Genomic DNA, 17257 nt, shown 5'->3' on the forward strand with positions numbered 1-17257 from the left:
CCGTGACTTTATCCAACTGGCTTTCTCTTAGGTATGCTTACATACTGTAGTTTAAGTGCTAGAAGATATCAATATTTGGTATGTTGATTTACGTTGATCCACATATTTTTTTTTCGACTTATACGTGGTGTGAATGAGAACTCTGCCATTCTTGGTAGTATTGACTTGTGTGTCCCTGATAACTATCTTAGAAATCGGGAGCATCAGTTGTTTGTTCTCCCGAGGAGCAGAACTAACCTGCCATTGGTGATACCGATTGGGAGGGCAATAACTCTGTTCAACCAAATCGCTTCGGATGTTGATATATTCCATCTACGTGAGGATGAATATAGGTGGACGTTATTTTATAAATTATTAAAATAGGGTCTGCTTAACTCATCCGGTGTACTTCCTTGTACCTATATAATTTTTTTTGTATTGACACATTTATACTATATTTATTTATAATGTTTTATTTATAATGTACCTAATATTGTTTTAATAATATTTCGTTGTTTCTAAATGTCATGTTATGAACGTCTTAAACTTATAATTTGTAATGTCCACAATATGTAAAATAAATGAATTGAAATGATATGAAATGAAATGACTGACACTGACACTAAAATTGAGTGATTAACTGATTGTTTATTTCCAAAATATTGCTTTATTGCTTATTGGATTCAGATAATATGGTCAATGGCAAGGTGAGAGCTATTTATAATATTCTATTAATAATTTATAATTGTACTTAATCTGTAATATTTAGACCTTAAAAACAAGCAACTAATGTAAGTATATTCTAACAAGGCGTAAAAGATAGCTAGAGTCAAAATACTAAATATTTCGGTTCTGTAGAAACATTCTCAGCAAACTTTCCAGCGCGCCCACCTGGGAAACAATTAACAAAGAGGCTAAAGTATACCTGTCAAATAGTGATGCGCCTTTAACGGTTGAACCGGCTCGCACAAACTGTTAAATAAAATGATAATTCTCAGCCGGGACCATTAGATTATTCGTTCAAGCATTATTATATTATTATTATCGCAGATAGCGACATTTGCACATGCATAGGTAGACGTCACGCAATTTCCATTATGCGATATCACCAATGACATTAATAATGGACGACGCACTCAATACAGTAGCTAGCAAGTAAATTCGCGCATTCGCATGTATAGGTAGACGTCATGCAATTTCCATTATGCGATATCACGCATCGGGAATTTATAGCAATATGACCTTTATTGTAACGGCGTTAGAGCAGTGTTTCTAATGTCAATGTTCATTTGAGCGAACCCGTTCGAACCGAACCATTCGGCAGATCCAACAAAAAGCATCAGGAATTTATAGCAATATCACCTTTATTGTAATGGCGTTAAAACAGATTATGCCATTCGGCAGACCCGACAATAAAGTGAGTGTCATTTTCTTTTCCAGATGATTCGTCCATATTAATGTCATTGGATATCACGCATCGGGAATTTATAGCAATATCACCTTTATTGTAATGGCGTTAGAACAGTGTTTCTAGTGTCAATGTTCATTTGAGCGAATCCGTTCGAACCAAACCATTCGGCAGACCCAACAAAAAGCATCAGGAATTTATAGCAATATCACCTTTATTGTAATGGCGTTAAAACAGATTATGCCATTCGGCAGACCCGACAATAAAGTGAGTGTCATTTTCTTTTCCAGATGATTCGTCCATATTAATGTCATTGGATATCACGCATCGGGAATTTATAGCAATATCACCTTTATTGTAATGGCGTTAGAACAGTGTTTCTAGTGTCAATGTTCATTTGAGCGAATCCGTTCGAACCAAACCATTCGGCAGACCCGACAAAAAGCATCGGGAATTTATAGCAATATCACCTTTATTGTAATGGCGTTAGAACAGATTATTCCAATCGGCAGACCCGACAAAAAGTGAGTGTCATTTTTTTTCCAGATGCTTCGTCCATATTAATGTCATTGCCTAAAATAGTATTACAATATTACGAATATGTGCTAAATACGTGTATGCAGTGTATTACCTAACAGAATATGAATACATATTAGACCAGTGCCTATCAACCTTTTTGCGTCACGGCACATTATTCTAATTCCTAACTCTTTGTGGTACATTGAATAATATTATGTACGTAAATAATATATACATACCTCATATACGTTTTTTTTAATTCTTAATAATAGGTATATTAACATAATTATGTTACGTATATAACTTAAAAATAATAGGGCACGATTACTGATACCTAAGTAATAAAGGTTTTTCGTATTGGATAGTAGAATATCTTTTTATGTGAGAAAAATCATATCAATAGGCATGCTCCATAATAATTATTTATAGTGATTTTTTTAAAATAACTATGCCCTTAATTTTTCGGACAAGGAGGTTGAAAGAGTTAATCACATAGAGTCATTACATTCGAAGTTATGGTACTCGTAATATTGAAAAATTTGCTCGATTACAGTTTTTATGTGAAGTGTGCAGTTAATTATATTCCTCCTTTAATGTTTTTAATTTTATCTATGACCACAATTAAATATTTTGTGTAGTGCTCTTTTAGTTTTGTTGCTTAGTATTTTGTAAAGTTTTTAGAGCTCAATTTCGTGATTATGTTATCTACACAGAGCTCCGAGAGCATAATGCTCCTTTTTTGTATTAGGCAGTCGTTGATGACATGCTACACAGTTTGAGATGTGAAGCCGTCACGTAGACAGCAGTCATAATCCCTCAGTTTAAATCATTTTAGATAATATTATGCTCTCAGTATTCCGTGACCTGTTAGTATCTGTGTGAGTTCGTATAATGCTGTTATGTTCAATTTCAATCTGGCAATTTACGCGATATTATGTATTATATTGGAGATTAGATAATACCTAACAACAGTTTATTTAAAAAGTATAGAATAAACGTAGATTCGCGTAATTATTATATTTTACGGCAATTTTTAATTAATTACAAAATTAAGTTATAATAAAATTAATCAAAATCGATCAATAATATACGTCTTGTTGTTCGTCCAAATTAACATTTTTTTAATGCTTTAAGGCTTGAGCGTTGGACTATCATGCCGTGGGTCTCAGGTTCGAATCCTGGGTCTGGCAAGCACACATATTGTTTTTCAATTTGTGGCTGACATCCATTTCTCGTAAAAAAACAAATTCTGTTAATACAAACCTCTACTCTGTGGAGGCCCATATGATCCTATTAGGATCGGACATGGTCAATATATATAATAGTGCTTGAAGATAGCCTGGATGATATAGTTAGCTCACAGATATTATTATGGTGGAAAAATATAACTAATAACCTGTTATTATTACTCTTATAAGAACAATCATGTTATTTATTTTTCATTTAAAGAGTTTTTACTTTTATATGCTGCGTTAATTAATAGCCAGGGAATTGTGTGCAAAGGATTATTGATTATCATATAACCATTATTATGGGGACAACCAATATTTCCATACACTTTTTTCCATTAGTTCTATAATCTTACGTAAATCTGCCCCTCTTCCAATGGAGGTTTATTAACTGATTTGATATGAGAAACGGTTTTTACAAACTTGCTCTATATAAGGATCGAAAACTCTTGAAATACATAATACGACTATAATAACCCACGACTCACTCAGAATCAGACATTCTTCCACTAGGAACATGCACATATTTATTATATTATCAACATTGTATATTAATGTTCATTTCTTTAATGTGTTTAAGCGAGCCGGATGACAGAATTTTGTCAGGACACCACTAAATTCAAACGTTGAAATTAATTAAAACACGTTGTAGTACATATGCGAAAAGGCTTTTGTATATTGTGGATGTAGAGGTTTCAAATAAATGATTCTGTAAATGTTTATTGTTTTATTATTTTGTTGCAGGTTACGTGAAATATTTTTGTATTGTTAAGCTGTCTTGGTAAGACAAAGTTTTAAGTGGGTCGAAGCGGAAATAAGGAGCTTTTTCTTTGGGCAGCTTTATTTGTGTTTCAATTTCAATTCGCAAGCTTTTCGTATGCTTACTGTTGCCAAACTTTATTATAATCAAACAGTATTGACTCTTTTGGGCACAGCATAGTTATATAAACAAACAAACTCAGTCTGTTGCCTCAATAACCTTAAATAAAAAACACAGTTAACGTAATATTACTTAGTTTTTTAATTTTACTAATGGTTAGACTACTACCAGCTGTCATATTGCGTCTTCTCTTCTAACTCAGCAACCGATATTCAAGATCCTAGTACTTTTTGATTTTACTGAGGTCTTTCATCTACCACAAACTACAATGTCAGGGCACATTTCGGTACCTCAATATTCTCAAAGATATCTGCAAGTGAAAGCTCTACTCTGCCTTTTTCAAATTTGGGTTTTACCATTATGCGCACGCTCTTACAGAATTTCAGGCTCCCTTACACATATTTTGCCTATGATAAACCATTATTTGGTTTTATAATTAATTCTGATATAAGGTATGTTGCCAGGATTTAAAAAAATGATTATTCACACTATGTGAAAAATAAGTAAGTATATTGTTAACACTTCCAAGGTAGTAAGTAACCACGACTACTACTTCTATGTATAAGTAAACTGTCGTTTTGTACATGGAATTTATCGCGGAGTTTCGAATCACTTCTCCCCGTGAGAATATCTACTTATAGCAGTAGTGAAGGGTGAAGGTAGGCTATTAAGATCTGACATAAATAGTACACACTAAACGTTGTCAGTCATACTTATTTGTTTTCATTGAACTGGGAATCTGAGAACTGTTGAATCATCCTACCTCCACCCCTCGTCGCATAGTTTGGCCTGATATTTTTTTCACTTAGAGTGAACTTACTCCGTTTCCCATAAATTGCCCCGCCCCTATGGTGAGAATGGGTCTAGGACGATTTGGCACCGGGACAACTGGACGCCACGGAATTTGAAAATAAATAGACGTTAGGTACTTATAGGTGCTTTAAAAAAATATTTAATATTATTATTTATATTTAAATGATTATATTATGATTTAATAGTTTGTGAGAATGTAAATATGCAGACGTAAATAATGATTTAATCGTGCATATGTTTAAGTTCCAACGAAAATAGAGTTTTTTATTTTATATAAAGCCTTAGGCATGGTAATTCTCAATTCGCAATAAAGAATACATTATATTAAGAGTAAAAAGAATTCAAAATACTAAGTAGTAGATAGAAACCAATGATATTATTAATGGACAACGCACTCAATAGTAGCTAGCAATTAAATTCACGCACAGCGACATTCGCACATGTATAGGTAGACGTCACGCAATTTCCATTATGCGATATCACGAATCGGGAATTTATAGCAATATCACCATTATTGTAATGGCGTTAGAATAGTGTTTCTAGTGTCAATGTTCATTTGAGCGAATCCGTTTGAACCGAGCCGTTCGGCAGACCCGACTAAAAGCATCGGGAATTTATAGCATTATCACCTGTATTGTAATGGCGTTAGAACAGATTATGCCATTCGGCAGACCCGACAAAAAAGTGAGTGTCATTTTCTTTTCCAGATGATTCGTCCATATTAATGTCATTGGATATCACGCATCGGGAATTTATAGCAATATCACCTTTATTGTAATGGCGTTAGAACAGTGTTTCTAGTGTCAATGTTCATTTGAGCGAATCCGTTTGAACCGAGCCGTTCGGCAGACCCGACTAAAAGCATCGGGAATTTATAGCATTATCACCTGTATTGTAATGGCGTTAGAACAGATTATGCCATTCGGCAGACCCGACAAAAAAGTGAGTGTCATTTTTATTCCCAGATGATTCGTCCATATTAATGTCATTGATAGAAACTGATTAAAATACCTCGTCTACGTTCTGTATACGTGTCTAAGACAGTGCGGCGTCCAATTGTCCGGAGTCCAGTTGTCCCATTCCCAGTGAGAATATATCCACACGTTTTGGCACATTTTCTTTATAAATTCATTCTAGTCCAAGTATTCTAGGATCCACTGATATGGCGTTCCTGATTCGCTAGCTTATTTTGCTAAATCATCAGCTATTTCAGTAAATGTGTCATTACTTACTATAACTACTATTAATAAATAGGTATCACACAGACTTACATCGTTGAAGAGGTAAGGATAAAAAAACAAAACTATCAATAAACTGTGTGACCCGTGTATAACGCCGGGCGCTGGACTGATTAATCGAAGAATGCCACAGGATATTCATTTGTGGAGGCAATCCGTTCACCTCCTCGTGATATCCACCCCACGATCCTCAGTAATTAAGCAAAAACTCATATAATTATTTCTACACTCTGTCATGCTCTCACATAGGGCAACCACGAAGTTGCGACATTTTCCTCGGTCCACATCACGTCTCGCGCCTATTGTCATTGCATTGTTCTTGTACATATGCACTAAATTTATAATCTGCCTGTAAATTCGCCCATTGTAATCATCGAACAAGCTAATAAGCAGGTTGTAAACACTCCACCGAGAAAAGTTGAAAGTCGGTCAACTTTATAAGCTACACGCCGGCTTGTGGGCGTATCGCGTCTGCGCAGTAGAGCGTGGTGGTGGAAAAACGAACTACTCATTTTGAAATTTACCTTTTTGACGTTTAATGGAAACATTATTATGGGGCGTAGCGACCTCCCGGCAAAAAAAAGAACTACGTTCCGTCAAAATCGCTCGCTGGCTTGTGGCTTATCAGCGAATGGAAAATTTTGTGTGTAATCATGAAATCGCAGTAGCTGAACCGCCCGCTTTTAAATTTGCCAATAATCAGCTCATAAAAAAGCTCAATGTAATTGACGCTTTAGTCAGACGGCGTTTTCAACTGGCGTCTTACAATTTCGACGCGAAAAAACCGTTGGACGTTAAAACAGTACAATATCATGACAACGACCAAGCATATCGGTCCGGTGAACAAATTTAATCGACAAAAGTGTTGACAAACGATCTTTTCCGAATATTTACGTTAGTACATTTTTGAACATTTAATATCATGTTCTGATACAAAATATTGATGTAAGTATGTTTGTTGTCTGATACGGATGAATTATTCATATACTTACCAATGTTCTTGGTGTGGACTAAGCTTAAATAATTACAAAATAAAAATAACTTTTTATATACTTACAACGTTTTTAAATTTTCTGTTGAATTATTATGCTCAATATGCTGAAATTGTACTTGATATGAAGTAAATAAAAAACAAACAAACAAACAAATATAGAATACTGAAATTTCATTTTGGTTTCCATAGTAACGCACGTATATATTAATAATTTAGTTGCTAGGACCACCCCCTTAGCAACCAATAATAGTCTTTTACTTTTTACGGATTTTTCTGAATTAACTTTCCATACAAAACATAATTAACTGAAAATGAATTCAATTCTGCTTAAAGATGGCTAAAAGTATTAAAAGAATGCGTTGGCATCGTATTTTGATATATTCTAAAAGTTTCAAATGTCTATCTAGTCAGGAAGTTAGTTAAAAATCGATTGCAAGATTTGTACTGGACAAACAACCACCGGACAAACAAGAATACGAGCTAATAAAAACGTTGTAAAATATACGGATATCATAACGCGATCAGTGGACAGCCTTACAACAAAACGCAATTAAATATGTAGATTCCGCGATACAAACAGAAACATAAGACGATATTCTTACTGCGTTCTAAAATTCCTTTGTAAACACACCGGAGTCCTTATTGCATGCTAAATCACTGACTCCATTCCTAATAATTTAACCCTGGCCGTCCGTGCCTCGCCTGGGGTTGTAATTCCTCCGCGGGGGTTGATCGCGCCCCCGATACCTCGCGCTTGTAATGTGCTGTTGTTATATTACTCTAAGTCTCTTTACTTGCCAGCCTACCTTGCGCATGGTTTAACTTGAACAGGTAAGCTTAAATCTCTGATATACGGTGTTTTGAAATATTGTGCTATTGTAGGGTGAAAAGTTTTCATTGCCCCTTCACTCTATGTTTTAGGCACCTATATTTACCTGAACTTATTGCATGGGTTCCTATACTACCTTCTTATTACAGTATACATACATTGTCCATTGCTTTAGAGCACTTGAGAAGCCTACCCAGGGGCGGCTCTACCTTAATGGTTCGTAGGGCCCATCCCCACATATTTTCATTGTCATAATATACATACTTAATTACATGATTAAATTAACTATTTAATTTATTCTATCCATCTAAAAACGCTCGCTGTATGTCGTTGCTCAAAATTAATAATTGTAAATCTATAATAATTATCATCATTAATTAAGTTAACCCTTTATAGGACAACTTCTTTTTTTAAAGATATGTGCTTAATTATTTTTTTTATGTATTCTATATTCATTTTTATGAACAGAAAAAATATTTATTTTTTTGAAATGTATATAGTATTTTCGTAATTATCGATTTCCCAGCGGTCAGTTTTCTGACCGGTGTCCATTTAGGTAAAAAAAATTTTTGTTCACGGAATATTTTTTTAATAATAAAAAGACAGGTTTTTTAGGAAAAACATATATTTTCATTTATTTCTGTAACAATAATAATTATTTTATTAATTTTATAGAAGTTTCTCAAAATAATAAACATTTCTAAGGCCTTGTTGGCTTTTTCTTTTGTTCAGATAATTGATACGGCATAAAACACGGTATGCAAAGGGATACTTTGCAATTTGTTAGCGTAGTGCTGCAATAACCACACCTACAAAGTGTACATATTTCAGGATAATGATTTGAATTGATATCGTGTCATGTTACATTTCACGTGACATGTCTACATTTCAAACGCAGACTTAAAATAATGTTAATTAAATTAACAACAAAATTTGGCACAACCTTGTTAAAAGTGTGTGCCAACCCTTGTTTCTAAAACAATGACGGTTAAAAATAGGCCAATGGGGTTTCTTCCCGCCTTTTTGAAAGCGTCATATCAACAAATAACTTATTTCCGCCCAGAAGATTTCACTCCAAGATTAGATTCAGTACTGATAGGACGTGATCGGTTAACATAATAGAAACAGTTTCAACGCAGGATGACGCTTCCTCCTTTCGGACGGGAAGGTAGAAGTTCGCAGTTCATAAACCCAGCCAAGATGAAATTCCAGCCATCACACATTAAACATAAAGCTAAGTAATCATTACCATCTTACAAGAAATTCTCTATGTCCATACCAAGGAACGCTTCTCAAATTTGTATTAAAATTTGTATTTGTTTTTCGTATCATTTTAAATTTCAATGTAAATTGGTTGTGTGTAATTAAATAACACTTTTCACGATAAAGCTGTGTTCTTATTTTTATACTGTTATATTTAATTTGTAAATACACACATTTTAAGGCGCCCAAAAATTATAATTTAATATTTCAAACGAGTTTACAAGTGACATTTTATTTGAGGTAGATAAATGATTTATAAAGCATTCTTTACAGAAGGTTAAGTTGGCAGAAAGCCGAATCTCATACGCTGTGAGATTAATAGTACTAAATGTTTTATTGATTGAATTAGTTGGCACTCCATGTTTAACGATTGTGCATTACAATTATTAAACTTCTTTTACTATTATCATTCTAACTATTTACTATTTTACACTCTTTTCCCATTTTATTAATTTGACAATCGTCAGGAAATGGAGGTCAACCAACCTTTTTTCGTGAAGTAAAAGGTCCTATCAGCTGATCAGCCAACTTGTTTCTAAAGTGAAGATGTGTAATAGGTTTTTTTTAATTATCCAACACAGCTTTGTATTCTGTAATTCCTTCAAATAATCTCAGGAATGCGTCTTCACCCATGTCTTCAAGGTCTTTCGCACTAAAACCTCCGCTTCTCCCATTTACCATCCTCAGACAATAAAAACAAAATTTCGTTCTGCAATATAGGCTTCTACTTATACATATAACATTCCATAACTATTTTATTTCATTCTGAGATATGTATTTCAAAAAATTATTATAGTTTGAATGAAAACAAAAACAATTATTTGTACCCGCGATTTTTATGGAAAACATTTTTTTAAAGAATGACACATATCATCAAATAACTCGATAGCGACTAATTATCCACAAAAAATAACTAGTAATTGTGAAAGTTCACTATATTGTTATATAAAATTAGATGCATTGCGGTTTAGTAATTATTTTTAGTGTTTATATTATGTAAATCAAAAAGGGTCCAAATTATACAATTTGAGGTTAGATTTTCGACATGTCACTCAATAATTTGATATTATTTTACTATAACACATACGATTTATAGGTGAAATACAAAAAACCAGATATTTTTATGTATAGTATAAATGTACATACTTTGTTTTCAGTAAACAAGTCACAACTTTCGAAAAACAAGAACTTAAAAACACTGTTGTTGAAAAACTGGCAGCTATCGCGTCGCTAAATGGACACCGGTCAGATAACTGACCGGGACACATTTTTCATAATATACTCAATATGTGCGAACTTCAGGACGATTGGTCAGATTCAAGACCTTTGTGCATTATCTGAGAATGATTAAAACCCATAACGGTGATTATAACTTGTAAAATTATAGAAATATAGACCTTAATGTTGCCGGTCTCAAAACTATCCGTTTTTCGCTTATGACCTATAAAGGGTATTTGCACAATTTTTAGATATGATTAACTCAGATAATTATGTTATACCTATATTCTGAAAAATTACTCATTTCCTTATTAATCCAATTATATTATAATAATTAGCTAGGTACATAATGTATAATATGAGAAAGTAGGTATGTACCTATGTATATTTAATAATTAATGGCTAAACCCCACCACCTAGAAAGTCGTCAAGCCGCCACTGAGCCCAGTGACGTCCGTAGGCAAAATGCCGCCCCTAGGCAGCGCCAAACGGCACCCCAATTTTTTATACAGTATTTTTATCACCCTTTCATGACTCCAGTATCTAAGAAATGTGTTGTATTGATACATTACTAACAAAATATACACCAATAAAGCATATAACATTAAATTTAGATATAAAAAGCGAATAAATATAATTAAGTTAGACACTTACCCAAATCTTCAAAGTCTGATGTCGTATTTGGTTGATATTTCTGAAACATTTGGTTTGTACCATTTAGCAATAGGTCCACAGATTTGTTATTTCCACACCATTTTTACAAAGCTATTTTTGTAGGTAGGTACACCATGTAAACAAAATATTTTTAGCTATTTCTATAAGTATACCAAATTTCGATTTGCCGCCCTTCGAGTGACTGCCGCCCACAAGCGACGCTCAATCTGCCTACCCCCACTGGACTTCACTGACTGAGCCTACCTCTTGGACGGAAGTAAACGATGGGGAAACGGAAATAATGACAGTACACACTCTAACAGCCATGCACAGTAGGTACCTAGCTAAAGCTCGAAATTTCATTTTTTTACTAGAAACCGACAATGTAGTAATGGTGTGACAATGCCGAAACTTGGTTTTATATAAGAAATAAATTTCAATTTTCCTATAGGTACACATTTTTATTTTATAGAATTTTCAATGTTTTTTTAATTAAATAAAAATATACTTACAGTATGTATTGATTAAATTTATAGCTAGAAACTCTAAGCTCTAGAACTAGAAACTAATTATCGTAGGTAATAATAATAAAAATATCCATACAATACAATGTAAATTTATAATTAGTGCAGGATCCCATAGACTTTTCGTATACATAATATGCGGAACGCATTCTGACAATTTGGAATAGGTTCTAGGGGTCACAAAGATATATAATGTCGATGTTGCCAGGCGATATTAGTGGTCTATAGCTATAGCTCATTCTATACAAAAATTCCACTAGATAAAATAATTTAAGCCAAGGAGGATCCTACAAATCGATAATTTTTAACACATTGCACTACCCGCTATTTTTATTTTTTCAAATGGGACGAACCGTTCTACGACCATGCCGATGGCATGGTACAATTATTGAATTTTCAATCAATCCCTGATTCGGTCTTGGTTTTATTGAAGAACTCAGAACAATTTTTGGTGGGCTATAAGAAAAAAAATTAAAACCTCAATAACAAAAAATTTACCACTAATATCGCCTGGCAACATCGATATTAGGTATATATCTTTGTGACCCCTAGAATCTATTCCAATAGTCAGAATGCGTTCCGCATATTATGTATACGAAAAGTCTATGGGATCCTGCACTAAATAACGAGAAAATCTTCATTGTACCCACGGTTGTTAACTGTGAGCTGTTTATCTTTGATATTAAAAAAATAACTTTTTTCTTTCTAATGTTTTTGGTTTAGTAAATCGTGTTAAATTGTATCTTTCATATTCGGCCGTTTGATTTCCCTAGCATCACTATCGATGTGCAGTCAAAATATACTTGCAACTAGCCCCTCTGAGACACCGGATTTTTATTTTGGGGACAACCGATAAAAATATCATACAAAAAAATCTCTCAACGATATATTATAATATATTTTTATTCCTAAAATTGAACCTGTAGGTACCTACCTATTGACTAACAAATAAGTGACGCCATGTTTAGATTTTTTACTGTTCCATCGGAAACAGTTACCTGGAATAAAGTTTTTATTAAGGGGGAGGGTTGTACCTACAGAGGCACCTAGCGGAAAAATACGAAGCTTGTAATTTAAAATATTTTTTTGATAATTTATAATTTCAGCTAATACTATAATCTATAATATCTGAAAATTTTAAAAAGATTTTTTTTAATTCAAAGATAAACAGAACTTACAATAATTGTAAAAAAGTGCGAATTTGTAACATATATTTAATTCCCCTGTTACGTTATCATTACATTATATTTTATGGTCATATTTTTTATAAAAATTTAGTTTATTAAGTTTTCAATTTTTCACCGTGTAGATTTTTGACTAATTCATCGATTTAGTAAGTATTTTTATATTTATTTTAAAAAACATCGATTTTTATAAAAATATAAATGTGTACCTATAGGTAACTTGAAATCCTTTTTATTAATTACATCAAATTTTATTTGAGATATTATGGTCCCAATTAGATTGTACTCCAAACTATAATAATAATAGGTATAAATAATATTATAAACTACCTGAAACTAACTGAACAAATAATAATTGTACACGGGCATTTATGTTTGGGCAGATATTGTGTACAGACATTATTCTTTAATTTGTTCGCGGACTGGATTGTGTATATTGGTCTGTATTAGGAATTAAATTTATTGTATGAACTTAGAAAATATTTATAGAAGGTGTGGACCAACAAACGTACTGTTTGATAAAACCGAACTGCCATCTATGGTTTGGATCAAGAAGTAAATTAATAGCAATATTAATAAATAATTAAGTAAAGTAAAAGTTAAATAATTAAGATAAAAAGAACTTTTTATATACCACGTTTTTAAATTTTCTGTTGAATCATATAAACTTGACAATTATATGTATTAATATTTTTTTTATTGTACTTGATAGAAATACTGAATAAATATAGAATACTTACCGAAATATCATTTTGACATTTCATATTAATGTCCATAGTAACGCACGTATATATTAATAATTTAGTTGCTAGGACCCCCTTAGCAACCAACAATAATAACTTTCCATACAAAACAGAATTAACTGAAAATTAATTCAAATGGCTAAAAGTACTAAAAGAATGCATTGTCGTCGTGTTCTGACATAGGTAGGTATTCTAAAAGTTTCAAATATCTAGCTAGTTGTTAAGTTAGTTAAAAATCTTCGATCGTCCAATACAAATCCTGGACAAACAAAAAAAAATCTGTACCGGACAAACAAGAATACGAGCTAATAGAAACGTGGTAAAATACATAAAAATCTATAAGTTATAAAATCTATACAATAAAATCATATCAAGAAAACCTTACCTAGGTACCTAGTCGATATTATAAATGAAATTCTTAGGCACCTAGGTAATACTATGATTATAATAAATTGATAGTTAATCTTTTTCTATTTTATTGAGGATTTCTAGAAATTAAGATTATTTGAATTAAATTAATTTGAATCCAACATACAAGATAAATAATGTTTTAAAAAAATGCCAAAAATGTCCCACCGTGACAGCGATGTACTTCGCTGCCGTGACCAGGAGTCGAACCTGGGTTACCACGGCCACAACGTGGGGTCCTAACCACTAGACGATCACGGCTAGAGGGACGGTGTCGATGTGTAAGAAAATTACGCTAAATATACAATGCTACTTATTGATACAACATGCATTGGTTTGTTCAATAGTATGCGTTTAGTCGACGCAAAGCTTTCACAGTGTGACTGCAGAGTGCACTGTATGGAGATGATTATAATAATAAAATTTACCTATTCACAATAAATCAATAAAATATTATTATTCTAAAATAATGTTAATATTATACTTTTTGTTGTAAGTATCTGAAAGAAAACTTGTAATATGATTTTTATTGAATACCTATATAGATACTTAATTTGCATCATTCAAAAACATTCAGGGCCGGTTTCATACGCTTCCTTAGAAAATAATGATAATCAAAGGATTGAAGACTGTCCAATCATCTTTGATGATAATTCATTTTTATGTTTATTAGAAAACTACGCGGAAATAGATTTATTTAATAAAAATGATGGAATTTTTGTAGAATGAAAAAAATAATTCAATTATTTTCAGATTTTACCAAATACCTACTAAATGAACATCAATGCGGTAGCGCAGAAAAGATAATAAAATGAAAATAATATTTCCTTTTATTTATCACACATTTTACCTACAAATACGTAGGTAGGTACATTTTATAATTTATGCAATATTATATTAGGTACATATTAATTCGTTTTGCCTTACATATTATGTACATAACATAATAAAATGATTTTTTCTACTAGGTATTTTCTTTGTTCTTGGCATAAAAATCGTCAGTTTCATCAAACACTTTCTAGGTACCTATGTCTCTATTATGTATCACGCTTATATTGGCAATCATAATAATATGAAGTGAAAATATTTCCTCTATAAATTGCCTTTCGCAGCGCCATTTCTCTTTCTACAATTTTCTTTGTTCTCTCGTTTCTCTATACATAGCTATCTACTCTATATTCTATCTATATTCTATAGGTATCTTATGACTTAACCCCCCCCCCCCCCCCCATTTTAACATGTCAAACGAGTGTCAACGTTTCTCCAATTCAGAATACCTAGTTCGAATATTATACTTAATATCATTTCGGTATTGTATGAATAGGTAGTTGGACGCACTAGGACCCAAACTAAACAATTACTTACATACCTGACTGCATAATATTAAATATTTTTTAAATAATTAATGACTAAAAACTGCCTCAAAATGTATGTAGTTAGTATAGATCACATGTTACATACTAGGGAACTAACGAAATAATGGGTACTGAAATACATAATGGGTGTGGAATAACAGGCAACCGATCTCGAGTATTGCAGAATATGGGATAAACTTAAGCACGTGTCGAAAATACGCTTGTCCTTCGTTCTGACAATTGCTCTTAGTTTACGCACTGACGCTCGTTCAATATTGGTGTATTTGAAGGTTGCAACATACTATTGCACGTCTATAATGTGTGTTTCATTTTCGTAGGTCACTCACACATTCAAAACCCTGCGTCAAAATGTAGTGTGCTGGCTTATAGCATTTCGGAATTATATTTATCAATTTGTTCTGTGGTATTTCTCCACCGTTGATCCCACAGAACAATAATTAATAATATCTGAGTTCCCTGGTTGATCCTTCAAGTTTCAATGATTCACCTACATATTTCATTTAAACATGCTAGGTAACTCTAAAATTTTGTACAATTGCAATTAATCGAACTTTAAAAAATTGTGTTTTTTCCCTTTCTTGTTGTTTTCTTTTTCTGTTCCAGCTTAGATTACTCCTATTCTGTATAAGTACATTTCAATAGGTACCTAATTCTAAATATACATATTATAATGAAGTACTTACTTATATAAGTACTTACTTAGGTATATAGCTATTTAAAAAATGTTTTCGTCTATAATTATTAAATAGGTATTCTTTCTTATTTTCCTATGTAATTTCTTTATAGGTATTTTATGTTATTCCTACATTTTATATTGTTAGGTTTAACTACCTATATTATAAAGTATAATATCTTGTCTCTAATCTATTTTTATACATATTTGTAAACAATGTAATTGTTTATTTTCCTTATTAAATAAAATTAAAAAATATATAATAATCAGGAGTGTTGGTCAGTGTACCTACCTACCTAGTTGTTTTTAGTTCGGGGTAGGTACATAATCTGGAAAAAAAGGTTTCTCTTTATTTTTGTATTTGGGATAGTAACTCCGGGCAGTATATTATTATCTACCTGCATACATATTGCACACGTGACAATTATTAAAAAAACGAAAAAATTTCTGGTAAAAAAACATGATGTGTCTATTTTCTGAAAAAATCAAAAAAAAGAAGGAGCCAACGGCACGCGGTGTTCCCAAGCGGTCACCCATCCAAGTACTATCCGCGCCCAATGTTGCTCAACTTCGGTGATCGGACGAGAACCGGTGCTTTCAACATGGTATGGTCGTTGGCGAATACCTGGAAATTTTATATGTTTAAATAGTATAAAAAATGAAAAAAAAATGTTACAAAAACTGCACAAGAACATTCATACAGCGCCTCCAAAAAAATCCTAACACTAAACTTGCCAATTATTATTTTATTAATTTGTGCATCTCTTCCCATGTCGGTATTTCGAAGTACCTACGCCGTGTAGAACGTGGATGCTTGGCTAGCTGCTAGACAGCTAGACGAAACGGCACGCCGATAGGTATACATAATCAGGGCTCGAAATGGACCGGAGCGCACCGGAGCACCGTTCCTGTTCGTGAAATCGGTAAAATTATCGCTCCGTCTCGTGGAAAAAAAATTACCGTCTGAGCTAGATAGGCCATATAATAGAAAATCTAACATACTTACTTATTTTTATGAAATACACATAAAATTTGTTAACTATGTCTTCTAACTATGACAACTATGTATTGTTCTACAGAAAACTGTCGAGCGCTCTGGTTCGTAAACTTTTCCATTTCGAGCGCTGTACATAATACGTTTGGATATGAAAAATCACCAGTTGTTTATTTTTTCTCATAAAGTCTCAGTTTTCTCTGTATTTCGGAAACCCTGGGCAGGAGTGTAGCAATGTGTTTAAGCGCCCGGGGCAGTAAAAAAAATCGGTGTGTGTACTTATGTACGCGCATTAGAAATTATACTTTTTGGCGTAGGTAACAAAACAAAA

General features: G+C 32.8%; 2 non-coding genes across 2 annotated transcripts; both read right to left on the bottom strand.

Annotated features, from left to right (window-relative positions):
* Nucleotides 1–14072: 14072 nt before the first annotated feature.
* On the bottom strand, nt 14073–14144 carry TRNAH-GUG (transfer RNA histidin (anticodon GUG)). Its single transcript has one exon. It is a non-coding gene; the product is annotated as a tRNA-His (tRNA).
* Nucleotides 14145–16432: 2288 nt separating this feature from the next.
* LOC147075619 (5S ribosomal RNA) lies at nt 16433–16551 on the bottom strand. The gene has a single exon (XR_015070005.1). It is a non-coding gene; the product is annotated as a 5S ribosomal RNA (ribosomal RNA).
* Nucleotides 16552–17257: the final 706 nt, after the last annotated feature.

Source organism: Rhyacophila brunnea, unplaced genomic scaffold, assembly GCF_057557595.1.
Source record: "Rhyacophila brunnea isolate RB1 unplaced genomic scaffold, BYU_Rbru_1.0 scaffold_14, whole genome shotgun sequence".
Taxonomy (NCBI): Eukaryota; Metazoa; Arthropoda; class Insecta; order Trichoptera; family Rhyacophilidae; genus Rhyacophila; species Rhyacophila brunnea.